At 45.2% G+C, this 20,159-nt stretch overlaps 1 protein-coding gene across 3 annotated transcripts in view; it reads left to right on the top strand.

Moving 5' to 3' along the window:
- The first annotated feature begins 9,294 nt into the window (after window positions 1–9,294).
- LOC121567831 (protein FAM168A) overlaps window positions 9,295–20,159 on the top strand; it is a 42,940-nt gene continuing 32,075 nt past the window's right edge. Inside the window, exon 1 of one of the 3 annotated variants that reach the window (XM_041878150.2) lies at window positions 9,295–9,480. The gene's annotated coding sequence lies outside the window, so the exon portion shown is untranslated. The remainder of the gene's footprint in view (window positions 9,481–20,159) is intronic. The other 2 variants (XM_041878148.2, XM_041878149.2) reach the window with 2 other exon arrangements.

The following is a 20,159-nucleotide window of genomic DNA, read 5'->3' as shown; positions in this document are numbered from 1 at the left end:
GTGGCAGATGTGTTGTTACCTACCCTTACCACCTGGGGGTGGCCCGTCAGGAAGTCCAGGATCCAGTTGCAGAGGGAGGTGTTTAGTCCCAGGGTCCTTAGCTTAGTGATGAGCTTTGAGGGCACTATGGTGTTGAACGCTGAGCTGTAGTCAATGAATAGCATTCTCACGTAGGTGTTCCTCTTGTCCAGGTGGGATAGGGCAGTGTGGAGTGCAATAGAGATTGCATCATCTGTGGATCTGTTGGGGTGGTTTGCAAATTATGGGTCTAGGGTTTCTGGGATAATGGTGGTGATGTGAGCCATGACCAGCCTTTCAAAGCACTTCATAGCTACAGATGTGAGTGCTACGGATCGGTAGTCATTTAGGCAGGTTATCTTAGTGTTCTTGGGCACAGGGACAATGGTGGTCTGCTTGAAACATGTTGGTATTACAGACTCAGTCAGGGACATGTTGAAAATGTCAGTGAAGACACTTGCCAGTTGGTCAGCAAATGCTCGGAGTACACGTCCTGGTAATCCGTCTGGCCCTGCGGCCTTGTGAATGTTGACCTGCTTAAAAGTCTTACTCACATTAGCTACGGAGAGTGTGATCACATAGTCATCCGGAACAGCTGATGCTCTCATGCATGCTTCAGTGTTGCTTGCCTCGAAGTGAGCATAGAAGTGATTTAGCTCGTCTGGGAGGCTTGTGTCACTGGGCAGCTCGCGGTTGTGCTTCCCTTTGTAGTCTGTAATAGTTTTCAAGCCCTGCCACATCCGACGAGCGTCAGAGCCGGTGAAGTACGATGAAGCTAAGTATGTGCTCCTTGGCTAGATGAAGATATGTCTGTGAACAGAGTGCAGTAGCAGTTCCCTACTGGGTTGCAGCACAGTTCAACAGGTGCAGAGGAGGGCTTCTGCTAGATAAATCTGCCCTCGTCAAAAGACTGATCAAAGGTGCATGACCGTGCACATGAAGGAAAGTAGACAATGTCTAAGGACGCTTCTTCCCCTTGTCTCCTCTCCTTCATCTGTACGGACATGAAAGACCTGGACAGCTGAGAACAACCACGATCTTGCTTTTTCAACCATCCCCTGTAAAGTAAATTCACCCGATAACCTGAGTGTCAATGGTTCTCCTTAGTCCTGACATCTGTTCTGTGTCAAGACTAACTAACTCTTCCACCCACATGGCCATGCTCAGCTTTGAGTGTGTCAGTGTTACTGATGCCATGAGAACCTCTGGAAGAGGGTGATCCCAGGGAGCCACGTCTGTCTGTCTGTCTGTCAGTTTGTCTGAGGTGCTGTGGAGTCATATCACCCTCTAGAGGAGACTCTGCATCATAGCAGCAACAGACCTGCTCCTGTATCAGACTACTACATTCATCACTACAGAACAGCAGACTCTGGGTGCACCTCAATAGTCTAAAGAGGCTTGCTATTGTCCACACACAAACACACACAAACACACTATCGTTTAGCAATCACTGTTTAAAAAAATGTGCTGAAATCTACCGGTGCGAGCAAGTGATACACGCAAGAACCAATACTTCTCATGTCGTACTTATTAATACGCTAGGCTAGGTGGTGCCGCATATTCACCGTGTACAAAACATTAAGAACACCTTCCTAATATTGAGTTTGCCATCAGAACAGCCTCAATTCGTCGGGGCATAAACTCTACAATGTGTCGAAAGCATTCCACAGGGATGCTGGCCCATGTTGACTCCAATGCTTCCGAATCAAATCAAATCAAATTTTATTGGTTACATACACGTGTTTAGCAGATGTTATTGCGGGTGTAGCGAAATGCTTGTGTTTCTAGCTCCGACAGTGCAGTAATATCTAACAAGTAATATCTAACAATTTCACAACATATACCCAATACACACAAATCTAAGTAAAGCAACGGAATTAAGAATATATAAATAAATATATGGACGAGCAATGTCAGAACGGCATAGACTAAGATACAGTAGAATAGTATAGAATACAGTATATACATATGAGATGATTAATGCAAGATATGTAAACATTATTAAAGTGACTAGTGTTCCAGTTATTAAAGTGGCCAGTGATTTCTAATCTATGTATATAGGCAGCAGCCTCTTAATGTGCTAGTGAAGGCTATTTAACAGTCTGATGGCCTTGAGATAAACACTGAAAAACAGCTTCTCGGTCCCAGCTTTGATGCACCTGTACTGACCTCGCCTTCTGGATGATAGCGGAGGATGAACAGGCAGTGGCTCCCACAGTTGTGTCAAGTTGTGTGGTGGACCATTCTTGATACACACGGGAAACTGTTGAGCGTGAAAAACCCAGCAGCATTGCCTGGCACTTACTACCATATACCCGTTCAACACAGGAGGCTGCTGAGGGGAGGACAGCTCATAATAATGGCTGGAACGGAGAAAATAGAATGGCATCAAACACATGGAAACCATGGAAACCATGTGCTGGATGTATTTGATACCATTCCATCTGTTCCGCTCCAGCCATTACCACGAGCCCGTCCTCCCCAATTAAGATGTCACCATCCTCCTGTGCCGTTCAAAGGCACTTAACTCCTTTTGTCTTGCCCATTCACCCTCTGAATGACACACATACCCAATCCATGTCTCAACCGTCTCAAGGCTTAAAAATCATTTTTTTAACCTGTCTCCTCCCCTTCATCTACACTGATTGAAGTGAATTTAACAAGTGACATCAATACATTATTATAGCTTTCACCTGGATTCACCTGGTCAGTCTGTTATGGAAAGAGCAGCTTATTTTAATGTTTTGTACACTCACTGTACATTCAACTACTGGGTAACAATGGCTGCCATTACACAAGCAACCTAATTCAGATCTTTCGCCAATTATTTGCATATCTGATACCTATCTGTTACCTAATGTGTAAACAGCAAAAAAAACACATGGAATCTGATCTTTTATTAACTTCCAGTTCAATACCACTTCCATACGGCTGCGTTTACACAGGCAGCATAATTCTGATATTTTTTCAGCAATTGGTCTTTTGACTGATCAGATCAGCTCTGAAAAAGATCTGATGTGATTGGTCAAAAGAACAATTAGTGGAAAAAATATCAGAATTGGGCTGCCTGTGTAAACGCAGCCATTGTGGCTCTGAATCCTGATACAAACCCGATCCTCCATATGCAACCTCTTTCTGGATGCTCAGATCAGTTTTATTTGCTCTGAAGTGGTGTTTTTGCACATGACCTGCCGTTACCGTGATAACCACTGCAAAAATGTAAAGGAACAATTACCTGACTGAAGAATTACCTGACGCATAAAAATACATTTGTTCTTGTTATGACATCGGGGTTTTAAAAATCGAAAAGATGAAATTCAACGAGAGAGCGCCCTTAAATCATGGGATTTATTGCAGCGACTTTGATATTACCGGACGCAATTGATATGGTGAAAACAATGTGTGGGGAGGCAGAGGCACAGAAACTCACATTAACACCTTACTCAGATAACACTTTTAAACGAATAATTTATACTCTGAATGACTCAAAAACTCCCCAGCTTATGCTTTCCAAATGGACGTTAGCTGTGAGGGCCGAGATGCCCATGCATTAACTTTTGTTGGCTATACATGTCGGGGGATGCTATTCACGAGGATATATTGTTCTGTCTCACGATTCCCAAGCACGAAACAGCATAGGGGATGTTCAGTGTGCTGTGTAGTGTATGGAGATTATGACTTTGCTAATGTTTTCAAGTGGAACCTGAGAGGATGTTTATTCAGTTTCAGAGGGAGTTGTTTTAGGGTGACACCCAAAAGAACAGAGGGAGTCTGTGTTGTAGACAGGGGATTGGACAGTAGAGGGAGCCACCCATATTTTGGGAAAGATTATAAGTATGGGCTAGCAACAAAGAAGATTAGAGCAGATATATTCTTTTGGGACTCTGTTCTCCAGGTGATCATGACATCTGTAAACTTATGCTGAAATCTTGTGATATGAATAAAACGTATGATCAAAGTTCAGTATAAGCGGACTCCTTTGTTTAACAGCATAATTAGCAACATCAACTCGACACTACAGCTGTGTGGCTATAATGACATAAACAGATTCCATATGGGATCGAATGGTGGACTTTTGCACAGATGGGGCTCCATCTATGGCGGGACGGCGGGCAGGCCTCTGCACTCTAGTTATGAATGTGTCTCCCTCTGCCACAGACACATTGAATGATGTTTTTCAATTGACTTCCATCGCCCCAAATAAAAAAGTAAACATTGGCTGTTAATTACATTATTTTTTTCACATGGTTGGGGTTAGATATCTAAATGGGGTCGTGGGCCAAAAAAGATTGGGAACCCCTGTACTAAGCTAACATATGGAATTGTTTTTAAATGGCCCCGTGACACTTGTAGAGCAAACCTTCGTGTTCGTGAGAGTCTCATCTTTCCGTAGAGTGGGGTCATATCAGTTTGCAGGTCAAAACGTTCAGACGCTACAGACGTTTTCATGAGAAGACCGATTTTTCGGGATGTCTCATGGTCTGACAAACACCGCTGTAGCTTGGCCACCTTCCACCGTGACATAGGCGGAGGCGGTGGATTGAGCAGGAGGGTTGAGACACAGCCCATGCTAAAAAAACATATCTCTAGCTTAAATGTATGGATTTTAATTGGATTGTTTTCTATTATGTTACTTAGATTTACACCCGGGTGCGTCAATAGACTCTTAAGGATTAACCACAGGCTACTGTTTGGTCGTAGCCTGTGCCAAAATAACCCTGCTCTTTTTAATGTAAAAGTCCCACAGCATTGGTCAGGACATAAAGAGCAAATGGGGTACAGACTGCATGGTCCCCAAAATGGTTGCCCTAACACAAATAATAAGACGTGTTCGAGAGCATCAAATCCATGATCCAATAATCCAATAATAATAATAATAATACCCTAGTTATTTATGATGCAAGGTGATTTATAGATCAGTCAGTCGGCCTGCACTGTTGGCTGCAATGTCACAACCCCATACATTTTCTATGACACAGCACAGGGTGCGTTCAAGCGGATCACTTTTATCAAGTCAGTGACCATCGTTGGTCACCACCTTTCAAAGTGTGTTGCATTATGGTTATAAAACTTGTCCGACTTGTGACTACGTTGACTGCATGAACTTCACAAAAATCATGTGATCAAAAGTTTTGATGAAGTCGCCTTCAAGTCGCTGCAGTTGCTTCTCACCAACTGCATTATGCAGTCATCACCTGAGTCCCACACTACGAATGTACGTTACGTTGGTCAACTCAGATTCAAATTGGGATAACCGGTAACACGAACGTGGCTCACCTTTAAGCCAGGTACATTTCTATGGCAAGAAATCCTTCAGATCTAACCTGCTACGGGGCAGGCTAACTCAGGGATAACTCAGGGATAACTACTTTCATCCTCAATGAAGTGTATGAGCCGTGAGCTGAGGACCAATTAAATCAGATTCCCTCATTCTTGCAAAGATTGCATCATCATCCACTTAATTTGAGGAAGAAAACTGATAAAATATTTGTAATTTATGTGTTACATTTCTTAAATGTTAAAAAACCTATCACATTACACATTTAGTCATTGAAATTTCACACAGAGTAAAACTTTTGACTTAATACAATTATTTTATAGAAAGTCATAGAAATTTTATTTTAAAGTCACTTGGCTCTGTCATATCCTCACATGGTCTCTCCTATCATTGCTACGCAGATGACACAATTAATGTTCTACTTTCCCCCTTCTGATAACCAGGTGGCGATATCGCATCTCTGCATGTCTGGCAGACCTATCAGTGTATGTGTTGGATCACCACCTTAAGCTGAACCTCGGCAAGACGGAGCTGCTCTTCCTCCCGGGGAAGGACTGCCCGCTCCATGATCTCGCCACCACGGTTGACAACTCCATTGTGTCCTCCTCCCAGAGTGCAAAGAACCTTGGCGTGACCCTGGACAACACCCTGTCATTCTCCGCTAACATCAAAGCGGTGACCCGATCCTGCAGGTTCATGCTCTACAACATTCGCAGAATACGACCCTACCTTACACAGAAAGCGGCACAGGTCCTAATCCAGGCACTTGTCATCTCCCGTCTGGATTACTGCAACTCGCTGTTGGCTGGGCTCCCTGCCTGTGCCATTAAACCCCTACAACTTTTCCAGAACGCTGCAGCCCGTCTGGTGTTCAACCTTCCCAAGTTCTCTCATGTCACCCCGCTCCTCGGCACACTCCACTGGCTTCCAGTTGAAGCTCGCATCTACTACAAAACCATGGTGCTTGCCTACGGAGCTGTGAGGGGAACGGCACCTCCTTACCTTCAGGCTCTGATCAGACCCTACACCCAAACGAGGGCACTACGTTCATCCACCTCTGGCCTGCTAGCCCCCCTACCTCTACGGAAGCACAGTTCCCGCTCAGCCTAGTCAAAGCTATTCGCTGCTCTGGCACCCCAATGGTGGAACAAGCTCCCCCACGACGCCAGGACAGCGGAGTCACTGACCACCTTCCCGGAGACACTTGAAACCCTACCTCTTTAAGGAATACCTGGAATAGTATAACAGTAATCCTTCTACACACCGCCTCCACATAAATATATATATAATTATAATAACAAAAAATAACAAATAACAAAAAATGTAAAAAATAAAAAATAAATATATATTAAGGGTGGTTGTCCCACTGGCTATCCTAAGTTAAATGCACCAATTTGTAAGTCGCTATGGATAAGAGCATCTGCTAAACGACCTAAATGTAAATGTAAAGCCATGACATCATTTTCTGCCATTTTCCAAGCTGTTGAAAGGCACAGTCAACTTAGTGTATGTAAACTTCTGACCCACTGGAATTGTGATACAGTGAATTATAAGTGAAATAATCTGTCTGTAAACAATTGTTGGAAAAATTACTTGTGTCATGCACAAAGTAGATGTCCTAACCGACTTGCCAAAACTATAGTTTGTTAACAAGAAATGTGTGGAGTGGTTGAAAAACGAGTTTTAATGACTCCAACCTAAGTGTATGTAAACTTCTGACTTCAACTGTAGTTAATGAAGCATAAGGAGGAGGATGAATTATGCTAGGCTGTGGTACATACTGCAGGATCCACATCAACCACATCGCTGCTGCCTTTTCATGTCACTCTTTAGAAACATTTGATCAAAACTTTGCCACATTAACATCAGAGAGGTACGCTCACCATCAAAGACTGGAATACATCTCCCTCTCTCTGGTCTAAATCACCCCTTGAAAAATGTGTATGTTGAACAGCTATTACCTAGCTTCACCTGACGTTGCCTTAGTAACAGTGTTGGGCGTCACAGAGGAAGTCACAGAGCACCATCCCTGACTGGAATGCACAGGGCACCATCCCTAACTGGATGTCACCTTGTCCTAGAGAGTTTTACACGGTTATCAAAAGGTCACGCCAGAGTAAGCCTATACGAAACACAGCCCTTATTTTAATTGTTTCTAAAATCCCCTATGGGAAAAACAATTGGAACTATTTCCCTGTTTGACCGCTAGGTATTATGACTCATACTGTGGTACTCTATGCAGGAGATGGTTGAAGAGCAACTGACATTTGATCACATGATTTTTGTAAAATTCATGCAGTCCACATGTAGGAACAAGTTGGCCAATGTGTATCCCCTTCTTATTTTTCTTCAATGAGGTTTAACGGTGGTTGGCATCCAATTTGTTGCATTACCGCCACCTACTAGACTGGAGTACAACTCCCTTATATTTTGCTTTAAAAATAAAATTTATAAATACCCTACCATCTAACATTACACTCACAAATTCAAAAATATTATTACAAATTAACAACACCCTACTCCACTATTTAAATATATTCATTCCTACCTCATGCCCTCAACCTGAGATGATGGGACATCACCACTTAACACTCCCTGTAACTCTTCTGTTGTCAAGTCTCGCACACCCAAGTCTCTGCAGCTGCCACCACAACCTCCATTTTCTTCGACTTACATTCCATCTCCGCAGTACAATTAATAACCATTGCTATAAATGCTAAAAATCCAATCTTACTGAAACATATATCACTTGTTGGCCTATATCCCTCTGTACTGGTACATATCTACTACTCTCACCACTCCTCCCCCTTGACCCATCTTCCTCTACTTTCTTCACTGCCTCAGCATATGACAACTTCTGCACTACTCTTACCCTCGAAACCTCAACCTGCCTCTCTCACACGGGACCTTTCTGATCCCCAGCCCCATGGACACCCCTACAATTAGCACATACCACTATTTTCCCCAATGCTATACATTCCTTTGTCTCATGCCCTTCTGCACACTTCTCACACCTTGGAACCTCCCTCCTACACACTGCTGCCACGTGCCCATAAGTTTGACACCTGTAACATCGTAATGTATTTGGCACATAAGCTCGTACAGGATAACTTATATATCCTAACTTCACTTTGTCAGGCAAAGACTCAACTTCAAAACTCAAAAGAACAGACAATGACTCTTCTGTTTCCCCACTCTCACCACCCTGTTTGCGTCGCACCAAACGACGGGCATCTTCCCCTTTGTCAGTTGGTCAACTTTTACATTTACTGCTACCCCAGTAATCACTCCTTTCAATGGCACCCTTTTCTTGAGAGCGAAACAATTCACAATTCTTCCCCCCATTTGTTTAACTCTGAGCGCTTTCTCCCTCTGACCAACAGAAACACAAACAAGTATCACTAGACAATGTGAATCCCCATAATGCAATACACTTTGAAAGGCGTTGGTCACCGACTTGACAAAAGGGATCCACTCAAACGCCCCCATTACCTTTTACCTGTTCCACTAATTAGAGTCCCAGACCAAACACCGCCCAAAACTATATTCCTACCCTTTCATGTTTATTTAGCCTAACAAAACGATGTTGATTTAAATTTCTCAACAAACAAAAAAAGGCAAACGTTTTATCTCATCGTTTTTAGTGACTGTGGTAGTTTGTTAAAATATGTTTGGGAAAAATCCAAACGTGCCGCTCGAGGGCCATCCATTGCCTACAAAACGTCATAAAATGGCGTCGCACTGTCAGATACGTTGATGGGAAATGTCGTTTTTTGCTCGAACAAACTCAAGTTTAACCGCGACGTTCTTTCTTTATTCTTCTGACCAAATCATTTCAGATTTCATTGTGTCTTTAAAACTAGCTACTTCCAAACTGATATCTATACTCCATTTCAAGCTGAAGTTGTAGTTCTAGAGCTGGTGTCCTTTTGTAATTTTGGGAGGCTGAAAAGCCCATCACCATCCAATGTTTGTTTGCCTGCTCCTGGCCCCTCTCTCCTCCCAGTCCCTCCATCCCCATCCCCCACTCCGCGGTGTTCCAAGCGCCGCTGCTAGCCCGAAATCGCTGTAGCAAAGTGAGAAGCTAGAGCACCGACAGCGTTAACATAGCCAGTGCCAGCGAGCTTGAAGATACCTGAACAAAATAAGGAATTTAGGGAACCACATTTGTCCATCAGACATTGGTAAGGCTCGCCCGCTAAATATTGTTGTGTCATCTCTCGTCTTTCCCCCTTTTTCCGTCAATTGTCCGACACCGATATGGCATGGGTACTCGGAAAATGTATTGATGATGGAGGATAACTAGCATTAGCGAGCTAGCTAGCGCTATCTTAGTTGGTGGACAAAAATAACATTTCAGCGATGGGCTTCAGTCTAACGTTAGCTACTTGATGTGATGAAATGTAATGCATTTCCTCCATCGTTTGAGATAAAATAGCTAGCCAATCCTTATCGATTGACAGATTGTAAGAGAAGGGACAGTGTGTGACGGATGCTAGCAAACGTGATGGGATCTAGTGTGATTGCGGTGGAATTGTCTAGTGCCTAGCTAGCTACTACTTTTCAATAGCTCACTGGTCACGCATTTTTCATTCCACACAGTGCAGTAAAGAACAGAGTGGTTTTTCAAAATGGTGTCGGATGCTTGTGTGCCCGTTTTTGTTAAACCATCTCTGTTTGGTTTAGTAATGTTGGAATGTGGCTAACTAGTGTATCTCGCTTCGCTTAAACTATTGCTGCGGATGTGGATTATAGGTAGCTAAATCACTTTCTCAAAGCGTTTTGTCAAAAATAAAATGTAATTTTTGTTTACCGACCTCAAACCTTCAATAACTGAAGTGGCCATTGCGGTGTTCTCAATTAACCTGGTATTGTTTTGATTTAACAAGGCAATCAACATTTTCAGATGCGTGTTAAAAGAGAAACGTTAACAGCTCAAATCCTTTCTGGATTATTGTCTTGATGTGAGCCTAATCTGCGAATTCCCGATTATCCAATTTATAATAGGAATTTATCGCTGGTTTTGTGGCTACTGGCTGACGTTATAACCCGTGTGGGAATTTGTGCAATCAATCACGACAGCATTATAATAATGAGGACATTTAATTGCTGCATTTGTTTCATTTGGTCTAGATATGGCTGAATAACTAGACCTAGTAATAACGTTATAACGCATCACCTGAAATTCATTCATGGCTCAAGCAGTAATGACATCCCTTGCGTCTAGCTATCGCAAAGTGAGTTGGACAATTCATGCCATTGTGCGTTTTATTCATACCTGCATACCTTGACACAAAGAAAATACAATACATTTACAGTCATTAAAAGATTAACTGTAGAGAAAGTGGACAGCACTCAAACTACAATTATTTAACCCAATAAAGCTTGAAACCACGTGTACCTTTTGTGCATGAGTTATTTACTGTTGTGTGCTTGAAAGGCAGGCAGCTCGAACAATGAATGCAGCCATAAAACTGTCACAGGAAGAGGGCCTACAGGACCAAGGACTGGAGAGGGGAATATACTTCTCTTCTGTCTGATCATTCTGCTTGTAAATAGAACCAGTGGATTAGTACAGGCCACATATTCTCAATTCAGGAGGAATCATTCCATCAGAAGCAGAATAATTACTTAGTCCTCTTTGTGTGTTGAATTAATGCTCACCTGTCAAGGACTGAATGGCCTGTATTTGAACAGCTTCCTGACTTCAGAACATTATTGTTGTCTTGTTTTGATCTCTAAAGTTGTGTGTGTTGATGTTTCAGTGGTTGATTTTTGAAATAGGTTTAATCGTCAATGTCTGTGGAAATTACTTGACAGAAGTGTTGACGGAATGTTAATTCCAGTTTTCTCTATGTCCTTTGACTGCTTGTGAATTTTTATGTGAAATGATGCTGTCATTGGGTGTCAGTGTCCTCAGCATCATCTGTGTTCTAGTGCAAGATGTGTGTGCTTCTTGACTTGTTGTTTGTGTGCGTGTTGTTAAACATCTCTCGCTATGTGTGTGTGCCAGGATGAAACAATCCTGTGTGTCTTTCTGTTCTCGTGGCGGAGGTGCCAGAGTGTAACTGGAAGCCGGGCATTTCTATGTTCTCATTCTCAACAATCAGTGTGTTTGTGTGTGGCCCTAGTTCTGCTCCAGTTGTTTCCTGTGTTCCTCCTTTTACACCTGGAGATGAACCCATGGATAGTCCAGTCAGGTGTGACAGCGTGTGCTGGCCCACCTCTGTGTATTGTTATCCCTTGCCCTACCTGACAGTGCTGCTTCTTGTTGGTGTCAATCACTCATCGGCCTCTGTAGTGTCTGCCAAATCAGAGTTTTAATGGACAGTGCCTCTCTGTCCTCTTGCCTGGTGAGAGGTTGGTTCTGGCCTACACTCTGTTCTCTGTGGTATCCCCAAAAGGTGAGCTTCTCCCACTAGGCAGACAGACAGACAGACAGACAGGCAAGCAGACAGAAGTGCTGAAGTCCAAGGCCAGGTCTGTGAGTCAGTCATGCCGTCCAGCCATGCTGTGACCAGTCATGCCGTCCAGCCATGCTGTGACCAGTTAAGTCCAAGGCCAGGTCTGTGAGTCAGTCATGCCGTCCAGCCATGCTGTGACCAGTCATGCCGTCCAGCCATGCTGTGACCAGTTAAGTCCAAGGCCATGTCTGTGAGTCAGTCATGCCGTCCAGCCATGCTGTGACCAGTCATGCCGTCCAGCCATGCTGTGACCAGTCATGCCGTCCAGCCATGCTGTGACCAGTCATGCCGTCCAGTCATGCCGTCCAGCCATGCTGTGACCAGTCATGCCGTCCAGCCATGCTGTGACCAGTTAAGTCCAAGGCCAGGTCTGTGAGTCAGTCATGCCGTCCAGCCATGCTGTGACCAGTCATGCCGTCCAGCCATGCTGTGACCAGTCATGCCGTCCAGCCATGCTGTGACCAGTCATGCCGTCCAGTCATGCCGTCCAGCCATGCTGTGACCAGTCATGCCGTCCAGCCATGCTGTGACCAGTCACGCCGTCCAGCCATGCTGTGACCAGTCACGCCGTCCAGCCATGCTGTGACCAGTCATGCCGTCCAGCCATGCTGTGACCAGTGGGCTAGTCATCTGTTTGGTCTGCTCTCTGAGACACTGCTACAGAGAGGTGTGTGTGTGTGTGCGTAGGCATTCCCTCTCCTCTCTAGTAACAACAAGTTGTCTGCCACCAACTGCAACCTACTACATGCGGGCCACTGCCATGACAAATCAGGACACCCCATAAGCGTAAAGAATATGAATATTGATGTTAGTCTAGACCCCTGTTTATATAGAATCCCAAGAGTCAATATTTGATTCACTTGTTTCTGTCCGTCTCTCATTAATGTTCCCTGGTGGAGCCATGTGTATTGTTTTTAGAAGGCCCACTGGCCCAGCCCTGGGCTGGTCTCAATGGAAGCCATCTAGGGGTCCTGGTTGATTTATAATTGATGAGTGCTACTTCATGTCATCTTCTTTAGCTGTCCTTCCCAGAATAGGACAGCTTCAGGCTCCCCGCTTTTCCGAACAGGAATAAATGAGCTCACCTCTTGAATCAAATAAAATCCAAGTTTATTGGTTGCGTAGACAGATTTGCAGATGATATCGCAGGTGCAGCGAAATACTTGTGTTTCTAGCTCCAACACTGCAGTAATAATACCTAGCAATACTAAACAATCCACACATAATCCAAAAGAAAGAAGTTAAGAAATATCAGAGCGAGCAATGACAGAGTCCGGTATATACAGTGCATTCGGAAAGTATACAGACCCCTTCACTTTTTCCACATTTTGTTATATATAATAATATAATATGCCATTTAGCAGACGCTTTTATCCAAAGCGACTTACAGTCATGTGTGCATACATTTTTGTGTATGGGTGGTCCCGGGGATCGAACCCACTACCCTGGCGTTACAAGCGCCGTGCTCTACCAGCTGAGCTACAGAGGACCATTATGTTACAACCTTATTCTAAAATTGATGAAATAATGTTTTCCCCTCATCAATCTACACACAATACTCCATAATGACAACGCAAAAACTGGTTTTTAGAAATGTCAAATATCACATTTACGTAAGTATTCAGACCCTTTACTCAGTACTTTGTTGAAGCACCTTTGGCAGCGATTGCAGCCTCAAGTCTTCTTGGGTATGATGCTACAAGCTTGGCACACCTGTATTTGGGGAGTTTTTCCCATTCTTCTCTGTGGATCCTCTCAAGCTCTGTCAGGTTGGATGGGGAGCGTCGCTGCACAGCTATTTTCAGGTCTCTCCAGAGATGTTTGGTTGGGTTCAAGTCCGGGCTCTGGCTGGGCCACTCTAGGACATTCAGAGACTTGTCCCGAAGCCACTCCTGCGTTGTCTTGGCTGTGTGCTTAGGGTCGTTGTCATGTTGGAAGGTAAACCTTCACCCCAGTCTGAGGTCCTGAGAGCTCTGGAGCAGGTTTTCATCAAGGATTTCTCAGTACTTTGCTCTGTTCATCTTTACCTCGATCCTGACTAGTCTCCCAGTCCCTGCCGCTGAAAAACATCCCCACAGCATGATGCTGCCACCACCATGCTTCACCGTGGGGATGGATTGGCCAGGTGATGAGCGGTGCCTGGTTTCCTCCAGAGGTGATGGTTGGCATTCAGGCCAAAGAGTTCAATCTTGGTTTCATCAGACCAGAGAATCTTGTTTCTCATGGTCTGAAAGTCCTTTAGGTGCCTTTTGGCAAACTCCAAGCGGGCTATCATGTGCTTTTTACTGAGGAGTGGCTTCCATCTGGCCACTACTATAAAGGCCTGATTGGTGGAGTGCTGCAGAGATGGTTGTCCTTCTGGATGGTTCTCCCATCTCCACAGAGGAACTCTGGAGCTCTGTCAGAGTGACCTTTGTGTTCTTGGTCACCTCCCTGACCAAAGCCCTTCTCCCCTGATTGCTCAGTTTGGCCGGGCGGCCAGCTCTAGGAAGAGTCTTGGTGGTTCCAAACTTCTTCCATTTAAGAATGATGGAGGCCACTGTGTTCTTGGGGACCTTCAATGCTGCAGATATTTTTTGGTACCCGTCCTCAGATCTGTCCCTCAACACAATCCTGTCTCGGAGCTCTACGGACAATTCCTTCGACCTCATGGCTTGGTTTTTGCTCTGACGTACTGTCAACTGTGGGACCTTATATAGACAGGTGTCCAATCAATTGAATTTACCACAGGTGGACTCCAATGAAGTTGTAGAAACATCTCAAGGATGATCAATGGAAACAGGATGCACCTGAGCTCAATTTCGAGTCTCATAGCAAAGGGTCTGAATACTTACGTAAATAAGGTATTTCAGTTTTTTATTTGTAATACATTTGCAAAAATGTCTAAACCTGTTTTCGCTTCATCATTATTGGGTATTGTGTGTAGATTGATGATTTTTATTTTATTTTATCAATTTTAGAATAAGGCTGTAACGTAACAAAATGTGGAAAAAGTGAAGGGGTCTGAGACTTTCCGAATCCACTGTATATTTACACTATATATACAAAAGTATGTGGACACCCCTACAAATGAGCGGATTCGGCTATTTCAGCCACACCCGTTGCTGACAGGTGTATAAAATCAAGCACACAGCCATGCAATCTCCATAGACAAACATTGGCAGTATAATGGCTTTACTGAAGAGCTCATTGACTTTCAACGTGACACCATTATAGGATGCCACCTTTTCAACGAGCCAGTTCGTCAAATTTCTGCCCTGCTAGAGCTGCCCCGGTCAACTGTAAGTGCTGTTATTGTGAAGTGGAAACGTCTAAGCGCAACAACGGCTCAGCCGTGAAGTGGTAGGCCACACAAGCTCACAGAACTGGACCGCCGAGTGCTGAAGTGGGTAGCGCGTAACAATCGTATGTCCTCGGTTGCAACACTCCCTACCGAGTTCCAAACTGCCTCTGGAAGCAGAACTGTTCGTCGGGAGCTTCATGAAATGGGTTTCCATGGCAGAGCAGCCACACACAAGCCTAAGATCACCATGCTTATTGACAAACGTCGGCTGGAGTGGTGTAAAGCTCGCCCCTATTGGACTGGAGCAGTGGAAACGCTTTCTCTGGAGTGATGAAGCAAGCTTCACCATCTGGGTTTAGCGGATGCCAGGAGAACGCTACCTGCCCGAATGCATAGTGCCAACTGTAACATTTGGCGGAGGTGGAATAAAAGTCTGGGGCTGTTTTTCATGGTTCGGGCTAGGCCCCTTAGATCCAGTCGAGGGAAATCTTAACACTACAACTTTGTCGCAACAGTTTGGGGAAGGTCCTTTCCTGTTTCAGCATGACAATTCCCCCGTGCACAAAGCGAGGTCCATACAGAAATGGTTTGTCGAGATCAGTGTGGAAGAACCTGACTGGCCTGCACAGAGCCCTAACCTCAACTCCATCGAACACCTTTGGGATGAATTTGAACGCAGACTACGAGTCAGGCCTAATCGCCCAACATCAATGCCGACCTCACTAATGCTCTTGTGGCTGAATGGAAGCAAGTCCCCTGCAGCAATGTTCCAACATCTAGTGGAAAGCCTTCCCAGAAGAGTGGAGGCTGTTATAGCAGCAAAGGGGGGACCAACTCCATATTAATGCCCATGATTTTGGAATGAGATATTCGACGGGCAGGTGTCCAGATACTTCTGGTCATGTAGTGTGTGTATAAAGTCCCCAGCCTACAATAAATGCGGCCTCAGGATATGCGGTTTCCATTTTGCAAATAGTCCATTGTAGTTCCTTGAGAGCCGTCGCAGTGTCTGCTTGGGGGTGGGGGGGTGGGGGGGATATACACAGCAGTGACGATGACCAAAGAAAATGATCTCGTAAGGTAATGTGGTCGGCATTTAATGGTGAGGTATTCCGCGCAATAATAATATAATATAATATGCCATTTAGCAGACGCTTTTATCCAAAGCGACTTACAGTCATGCGTGCATACATTTTTTTGTGTATGGGTGGTCCCGGGGATCGAACCCACTACCTTGGCGTTACAAGCGCCGTGCTCTACCAGCTGAGCTACAGAGGACCACAATCTCTCTTAATCCACTTCATACATGAATCCTCCACCCAATACCTTCATGTAGGCTGTATATAGGCAAAGCCTTAGATGGCTTGGCCAATAGTTTCAAACTTTCAGCCCATGGATGAGGCACCACCTCTTATGAGAGCTAGAATCAGTCCTTGTGGCAAGGAAGTTCCTCCCGCTCAAGTGTGTGTCCTGTAACGTGACTCTAGTACAGTCCTGTATGCTACTGGCACTACAGAGTCCAGGGTTATTTCGGAGAGGGAGTGGGAGGACTGAATGTGAATAGTAGTATGTCATTATGCCTTAACACAAGGTACAGTAGAGGCTCTTCACCCTCCCCCTCCATAGCTACCAACTAGACCCACTAGAGAGCCCAAGGCAAGCAACAGAAACACACAGTGTTAGCGTGTAGCTGTGCACATCACCAGGCTAGGAACAGCTGCTCTCTCTGTTGTTGTTGTGGCCCAAGGCCACTGAGGGTGTTACGCTTAATAAAGTCCCCCTAACCGCTCGGCTGATCAGGTGTGTTGCACTTCATCGTGACCCCCCCCCCCATATGCCCAATCATATGGTTGTGTGACATGCTAGTTGTGTGTACTGTAGCTCTGACACGAAGAAAGGTGTCGATCGCTCATAATGCCTGTGGGAATTTAAAGATCTCTCCCCTCATTCTGATGTGTTGGTTCAGTGTGATTGTGCTGTGAAGAATAGTCTTTACAAATGGAGGTAGGGTCTGCTGAATGGAGGGCTTTAGGGGAAGAATGGGCTTTTCACGACCAAGAGGCCAAAAACACTCAACATCAACGAGTTAAAACACACACAGACACAAACACGCACACAGACACACTCATAGTCATACTCTGACACACAGACACTTCACCCTGTCTTTCTATTCAGGCACAGCTAGGGGGTGCCATGGGGTCCTGAGTAGGACTGGGCGATATGGCCTAAAAATCCAATCTCTATTTTATTCAAATTTATGGGCGATTTCAGGAAATACGTCTCAATTTTTTTTATGTTTTCTCGAAATAAGCGTTGTTGTGCAATTAAAGGTCAAATACACTGCATTTCAAACAGTACGCAATAATCTAATAAATTAAGTTATATCTAGGCTAAATATAAGCCTTCCACAACCATAAGACCCACTAATAATATTTTATCAAAATAGTTTAACCTGCTTCTTTTTGGCAATAATCACTGATCCGTCTATGAAAATGTCCTTTTTGTTACAGATTTAACTAGAACCATGCATAATGCACATTCACTAATAATGACTAACTTCTTATAGCAGGCATTAGGCTATAGAAAATGAACACAGGCCTCATCAAGAATCTCTCAAGCCCACGTGCTAGTGATTAGCCAGCTAATCTTTATATTTCAAGTTTAGCCAACTTGGATCTATTTGCTAGTGAACAAGGTTGAACAGTTGAATTGTTATGAACACACCCTTCTGTCTGTCTCCAACTGTTTGAACAGCATGTTAGCCTGACCACTTTGTTCAGATGTTGAAATCAAGTGCCCTACCTTATTTCTCAGAATGAGAATGAGTTGCCAATTCCTTATATAATTGTGTTTTATGCTTATAAAGACTAGACAGCTAGTATAACAGTCTTTGGCTAAAATGTTGCTAGCGGTAAGTGAAGTTCCTATATACCTAAAGGGTCCTAAGATTCCAAATTAAATGGCTAAATGATCCACATTATGATCATCTTAAAACATATGTCCCACCCTCCAATGGCTTACCCTTTTAAGAATTAAGGGAGTATGCAATCACTCTCATTCAGTTTGCCTATTCGGCTAGGCGCCAGCCAAACCAAAGCATGCTGACGCCTTAAGTATAAGAAGGAGGAAGAGGATGGTAGACAGAAAGAGGGGAGAAAGCAGGTGGTGTTGATGATAAGGAGGAGGTGATGGTAAAATGATGGGTAGATGGATGATTCACTCCATTTTCCCCTGTTTCCTGACTACTGAACATAACTGTTGAGCAGAATCTCTGGCCAAGACATGAACAATAAACAATCAATTAGCCTAACTACCAGAGAGGAAAGAAAAACAGCAGTACTTGTTTAAGACCGTATTTAATGTTGGATTTCAGTGGCAACAGTAGTGGTAGCAGACTGTGTATGTATGTGGGGGTAGATTAATGGTATAATTAGAAAGAGTGCAATTAGATTGTACTGACGACCTCCTTTATCAAGCGTGAGCCAGCCGTCACCATGGATACCTGGAAGGGGGGGTGTGATGGAAAGGGAGAGGAGGAAAACAGGAAGGAGAGAAAATGAGAGTAGAGGAGAGGAGAGGGAGGAATATATCTGATTGATTGAGGTTGAGTGGGTTCCAATCAGTGACTCTGCCCTGCCATCTCTCTGTCCTTCACCTCCACTCTCACGCCTTCAGTTCCAATCAATGACACTTAGCATGGAACCTGGTGTCTGGAGAGCCAGTGGCAGTGTGCAGGTTCAAGCCCAGCATTAACACACACAAGTCAACTAATCGTGTGTGTGTCAGCGCCTGCCTCTGAACCTGTCCTTTGGCCAGCGGTGGCTAGTTAACCAGCAGGACTGCACAGTGGAAAACACAGGGTTACTTGGCTAACTATGCTGCGACAGTGTTCCTCTCAGCAGTCAGCAGCTGAATAATTTATACCTGGCCTTATTAATTCTCTCTCTCAATTTCAATATAAGGGGCTTTAATTAGCATGGGAAACATATGTTTACATTGCCAAAGCAAGTGAAGTAGATAGTACATTTCTCTCTCCCTCCCCCCCCTCCCTCTGCCTCTCTCCACCCATTTTACATTTTAGTCATTTAGCAGAAGCTCTTATCCAGAGAGACTTACAGTTAGTGAGTGCATACATTTTATTTGTTCTTTTATTTTCTATTTTATTACATTTTTTCATACTGGCCCCCAGTGACCCACAACCCTGGCGTTGCAAACGCCATGCTCTACCAACTGAGGTAACACCCCCACTCTCTGCCTCTCTCTCCACCCCCCCTCTCTCTCTCCACCCTCCCTCTCTCCACCCCCCCTCTCTCTCCCTCCACCCCCTCTCTATCTGCCTCTCCTTCCACCCCCCCTCTCTCCGCCTCTCTCTCTCTCTCTCTGCCTCTCTCCACCCCCCTCTCTCTCCCTCCACCCCCTCTCTCCGCTCTCTCTCTCTCTCTGCCTCTCTCCAGCCCCCCTCTCTCTCCCTCCACCCCCTCTCTCTTTGCCTCTCTCTCTCTGCCTCTCTCTCTCTCCACCCCACCTCTCTCTGCCTCTCCCTCCACCCCCCCTCTCTCTCTCTCTCTCTCTGCCTCTCCCTCCACCCCCTCTCTCTGCCTCTCCCTCCACCCCCCTCTCTCTGCCTCTCCCTCCACCCCCCACTCTCTCTGCCTCTCCCTCCACCCCCCCTCTCTCTGCCTCTCCCTCCACCCCCACTCTCTCTGCCTCTCCCTCCACCCCTCTCTCTGCCTCTCTCTCCACCCCCCTCTCTCTCTCTCTCTCTCTTCTCTCTCTCTCTCTCTCTCTCTCTGCCTCTCCCTCCACCCCCCTCTCTCTGCCTCTCCCTCCACCCCCCCACTCTCTCTGCCTCTCCCTCCACCCCCCCACTCTCTCTGCCTCTCCCTCCACCCCCCCCTCTCTCTGCCTCTCTCTCCACCCCCCTCTCTCTGCCTCTCCCTCCACCCCCGCCTCTCTCCTCCACCCCCCCTCTCTCTGCCTCTTCCTCCACCCGACCTCTCTCCCTCCACCCCCCTCTCTCTGCCTCTCCCTCCACCCCCCTCTCTCTGCCTCTCCTCTCTCTGCCTCTCTCTCCCCCCCCCTCTCTCTGCCTCTCCCTCCACCCCCCTCTCTCTGC

Source organism: Coregonus clupeaformis, chromosome 25 (assembly GCF_020615455.1).
Source record: "Coregonus clupeaformis isolate EN_2021a chromosome 25, ASM2061545v1, whole genome shotgun sequence".
NCBI classification, from domain to species: Eukaryota; Metazoa; Chordata; class Actinopteri; order Salmoniformes; family Salmonidae; genus Coregonus; species Coregonus clupeaformis.
This window is presented reverse-complemented; position numbering and strand designations above follow the sequence as displayed.